Source organism: Micropterus dolomieu, linkage group LG21 (assembly GCF_021292245.1).
Source record: "Micropterus dolomieu isolate WLL.071019.BEF.003 ecotype Adirondacks linkage group LG21, ASM2129224v1, whole genome shotgun sequence".
NCBI lineage: Eukaryota > Metazoa > Chordata > Actinopteri > Centrarchiformes > Centrarchidae > Micropterus > Micropterus dolomieu.
In genome coordinates this window covers 28,472,296-28,477,965 of record NC_060170.1, presented here as the reverse complement: position 1 = coordinate 28,477,965, position 5,670 = coordinate 28,472,296, and positions in this window count along the sequence as shown.

The window sequence follows — 5,670 nt, the reverse complement described above, 5'->3', positions numbered from 1 at the left end:
TTCTTACATGTGTCCTCTTACAATGATGTGTCAGCATCTGCAAAGTTTAGATTTTGCATCTGTAACTATCCCAAATAATAGCACAACAACAGAGAAGAATCATAGACTAAACAGAACTGTTCTCTGTTAGTTCCACTAGAAAATTGTCCAGTGAGGTTCTTTGTGCAGGAAAAAGCTTTCTGTCTTCTGTCATCAGTGAAGGAAAAATACCAGGGCTTCTGGTATTTTCTTTTGTCTCACACACATCATAATTGCTAACTGTTAATACAGTAAGATCCTTTTTGAGTCAATAGGATAAATGATCTTTCTCTTATCATCAAAAATCCATTTTGTAACAGATTAATTATTCTTTTCCGGTTTCATTCAGCTTCTGAGCTACCTCTCAGCGTGGATAGTGGACCTTTATATGAATGGTAATTGGACCCTGAGCCAAAATTATGTGTGCCTACCTGAGCCAAAAACTCCATCGACACATTATTACCAATTGCATGCGCACCAAGCACTTCTTATCCCAGGAATTTATTGGATGAGCAAAATATACAGCTGCAAAAGAAAACACTGCAGAATACCCACTCTACACAATGTTGCTCACTCCATGACACAAGCCAACTAACAGCATAATTATTGTATTTCGGTATTCCTCCTTGTGTACTATTTTCTAATAGTTTGCCAACAGCAAACCCCTTACAGCCATGGTGCTCGGGCTTTAGCCAAGCCAAGCTTGTGTATTTCAGTAAGCCATGTCTGAACAGTACAGTTTGTACTAAAATTGACAGTTGTAAATGTTCCACTTTTGGTGTTTACAAAATAATATTACATGCACATCAGGATAATGCAGTATGTCCTCGATCTGCTTCTGTTGAAGTCACAGATCTGCAGCTAATGAGCAAGAGATGAGACAAAAATGAAAATATGCAATAGGAAATAGCCTGTAAATGAAAAGTAGTGCAACTGTGAAAATTACTCTGGAGACGAAAAGTGTTTGGGTATAAAACAAGTAAAGCAAAATATGCATTTGTAAATGGTTGAAAGGTGGATCCATTAAACAGACAATTTCTTCAGGCCATTTATTGACAAAATACATTTTAATCATGGGTAGAAGATATGTTTTTCATTAACTTCTCCGTTGAATTGTAGCGACCAAGTAACATTTCTAGCTGGTTGGTCATTAGAGAGTAGTAGCCTTTGTACATGCTTGACATTAACAACAATTTAGTTAATTAGCTAACAGTGATTTGTATTCCAAAGGGTAATTCCTTAAGTGACAGTCAGCTGGACATGTGGTGGCTTTGGTCTAATTCATTACATGTACTTTTCACTCACTGTTGTAAAATGCATTGACTGGCCGAAATGGCCATCAAATGACGAGCAGTTGGGTGAAATGACACTGACCCAGCTTTTTTTCCCTCTTAATGACATTTGATTTGATGTTTTTTCAAGTATTTCTTGAAATGTTTTTGCCTGAGCAGATTATGTCTGTGTTTGATGATGAGTGTGACATGTCACCTTATCACGACTAAATGGCTAAAGATTCACTGAGGTAACATTGGTATGATGTGGATAATCATTACATTAATGACACACGCTCACATGGAGTGTAATTTAAAAGCAATTATGGGATCAGTAACCTTTTTAATCCAATCATCACCTAGTGTCAGTGCTGTGTGTCATGCTGTATCACCTGAACCGGCAAATGGAAACATTAATAAAATGTTAATCAATCACAGAGAAGGGGACTAAGCTGACAGGTAGGTCAGATAGAGTTAACATATTGATAGAGGCGTTGACTTTCTGGGTGAAGCTGTTGTTACGGTGGAGATTCTGAAATATTATATTACACACATCTGCCCAGAATGTGTGCAGACAGATTTTCCTACTAGTTTAATTCAATATACCTTACACTGTATTTTCCAAAAAGTGCCATACACCATATATAAATAGTAACAGACGCACACACACATGCATTCATGCACGCTCAAACACAGGCCTCCAGTTTTGCCACAGGATGCTGTTTTCCAGCTGTTTAAACCACGGCTCAAATTAGCTGCTCAGCCATTGGAAGGAAAGGCAGGCAGGATACCAGTAATTACAGTCTGATTGGTAGAGTGGCTGCAATTAGCAAGTGTTGAAGATTTGCATTCATATAAAAAACTCAGGGAAGCAAGGTGCGGTTACTGTAAAGTCCCTTACAGTACAGTGGTCCACTCCAGGAGCTGAGAAATAACAAAGTCGTTATAGTTGGACAAAAGGATCATAAAATTGCAATGCTATTGAAACAAATATGAAAAATCTGTCCTCTGCAAGGACAATGATATGTCAATGGTGGCCACTGTACATACTATACTTAAGTTACACTCTGTATACACCATCATTGTGTCATCGCAGCCAAATCAGTGCCAAACACGAAACAGATATCATCCATCCACATATAAACAGTGTGGAGGAATCTATTTGCTCCCTCTATAGTATATGTGTGCTTCCACCCCAGCAGCACAGAGGAGAGTCTCAGCAGTGGTCCTACCTTATCATAGCACATTTAACAGGGGGCTAATCCAATCAGGTGGGATAACAGGGTTGCTCTCTGTGAGTGGAGGAGGATCAGGCGAGTGCTCCTCTGCTTCCCATTAGTGTGTGTCTCTCCAGCCGGGCCTATCCTAATCCCATTTCCCCATCTAAAGCCTTAACCCAAACAAGCACACAGGACAATAATCTCTGGTCACACTCCTGTCGGCTGCCCCGGGCCTCCTGATGCTGCTAATGGAGGGCTAGCTAGAGAGATGCCAAGAGACTGCAACGGGGACTAGATGTGGCTTGTTCAGCCAAGGAACCACAGCATCCATAGCTTTTCCTTTGTCTATCTCTCCCCTATTGTTTTTCTCTTTTGTCTTTAGTCGTATTGTGTGTCTGTTGCTGGTTTGTGTTTTCCTCTGCACCACAAACACATTTAACCACAGAGAAAATCTGTTCTTTGCAGAGATCATTTTTTAATTGAGCTTGTCAGCGGCATCATTTCATATACACATTTGATTGGAATTTTATTGTACTCACCATACTCAGTTCTAAAAGGGAATAGGTGCAGATTTGTGTCATGGTCAGGAAACTCTTTTGACTTTTTTTAGTTCAGAAAAAGGAAAAAAACGGGAGGGAGGGTTGGCTCTGTTTCCCTGTCTTTCTGTCCCTGTTGACAGCACATGTGCCCCAGATGCAGGGTCCTGATCCAAACCCTGGCTCATCCAGACGCCACCCCGAGTGTCTCAGATCACATACACACTCTCCAAGGACCTTGGAAAAAACAGCCTCATCCACATTTCTTATTTCTCTTGGTTTCCATAAGAAAAATGTAGCCCCAACTTCCTAATGAATTCCAACTGAAATATGGTTGGTGCAACATCATGTACCTCAAACAAGGATTTTCAGCTCAGCCTTTTCATGTTCCATATGGAAGATATTAGTTTTCCCTTATGCCATTGTACGAATTTGATTATTTCATTTTATTTTCTGGGTTTAAGGTGGATAAACTAACGAAGAAGTAGAAAATAAAATAAAAAGTTTCACTTTTATTCTTGGATAATTGCTGCCCATTTAGGATAAAGTAAGACTCATTGCCTTCATAATCTTCATTTTTACACATTTTCTTTTTCCACCCCGACTGCACTATCATCAACAGGTTGAATGAATGACTGAATGGAAAAGGTGCACTTTTTGTCATGCTCTATGTCTGTGTATACACAGCTGCTGGCAGAGCTAAATCACAGCTATTAAACTAAATCAATTATCAGGCAGATTTTTCTTCTCCTAGACAAATTCATACCTGAGGCTGATGGCTGTCTGTTTAAAACATGCTGTTAAAGACTTGTATTTAAAGTTGAACTCTCCAGAAAAAATACAAAAAACATCAAAATTTGTTGTTTGCAGTTTAAAACAACCTGGTATGTTAAAAACCAAGAAGATTGTGTGGTGTTCTTATTATACAGTGAAAAGACAATGTGTTGTGATAGATAGACAGGTAGATAGCTAGATAGCTAGATAGATAGATAGATAGATAGATAGATAGATACTTTTCTGGGGGACCATTAAATCACTTCGCAATCCTCCTATCAATACATGTTTACTGACTCAGATGCTAATGACTCAATTGTATCCTAATTTATATTAGGATAGTACTTTGTTTTGAGTAGCTTTTGAGGGATCAATACAATTATTGGATTTTACCTGCATGCAAGACAGGAGGTTGGATACGATTCTCATGAAACACAGCCTGCATTACACACAAGATGTTGTGAGCTACAACAAACAGAACGATGGATGGATTGACAACCTGCTTTTTAATGGTGTTGCAGCACATTGTTGTTAATGACAATAAGGCACACGTGTGCATTTCACAAGTTACACCATCTCATGGCATTATAATGTAATGCTGTACAACAACTCTGGAATGCTTCATTATTGTTTCATTGTGCACAACCGGTGAAAACCTAAAGTAGCAAGCTAACGTTCACTGTGAGGGCTGTTACTCAGGTCAAGTTGTAGTTGGTAAACGATTTATACTACACTGCTAAAATTAACACCAAAACTTAACAGGAACTGTTAAGAATTATTGCAATTTATCCTAAAAATCAATGGAGATACACACATACACGTTTCTCACCTCGACCTTCTTCTTCAGGTGAGGATTAATTTTCTGTTCGGTTGTCAACAAGTGTGGACAAATTACTGAGTAGTGAACACAATGTGCTTTTTTGGGAGCTTTCAACCGCATCTCACGGTCTTCCTCAGCAGATGGAGTTGTCAGTTGTTATGGAGCTAGTCATCACAAGACCTAAGTGTGCATTCAGACACTGCATGCAGTCAGCATGTAAAGAGTTAGCATGGATTTGTTTTAACTTGAGCAAAGTTTTTGTGAATTTTCTGTGTATTTATGAATCTAATTCATAAACACACAGAGATGAGAGAAAAAAGAGAGATCCTAGAGGAAAATAACAGAAAGAACAAGAGTTTGTGGTTAGTTCTGAGTTCATTCAGAGGCTGCACACAGGTGGTGTAACATACAGGTGGTACATTGGCTGTTTGGCAATAAACACTAACGGTCGAGAGGTTGTTTGAGTGGCATGAGTTGAAAATTCGCTTTCTATCTGAACACACCTTAATAATGGAACTTCAGTCATGTGACAACACATAGTTATATATGGGGAGAGATCCATGTATCTGTTCAAAGATGGTCTTTACCATTGGATGTGAATGGATGGAAAGCTAGCAAATGGACCATGAGTAAAGATTTTTTTTGTCAAATTGCTGTTTCTTGGGTCAAGGACTTTAACACTGACTAATTTAAGTATAATCTTTAAATGCTTTTACCTTGATTTGGTCCAATAAGTCCTGGAACAAGCAGCTTAGAATTGGTTTGTGTTAGCTCATGAACTGAGATGGGTTGCCACAATTTTATTGTATATTATTAATTATTATATAAGAATTTATTCGTAATCCATTTGCAGAGATTAGCACTAGCAACCCTTGATTCAATGGTAATATCAAAACTATGGCTCAATTGAGCTTTAATCAACAATAAGAATGTTGGAGAATATTCTTTTTAATTTTGGTAATTGTCAGCAAGCTTATGGTCTGATTTATGAACACTCTGAATCATCCCTCAAATCTCTAAGATCATTTTTA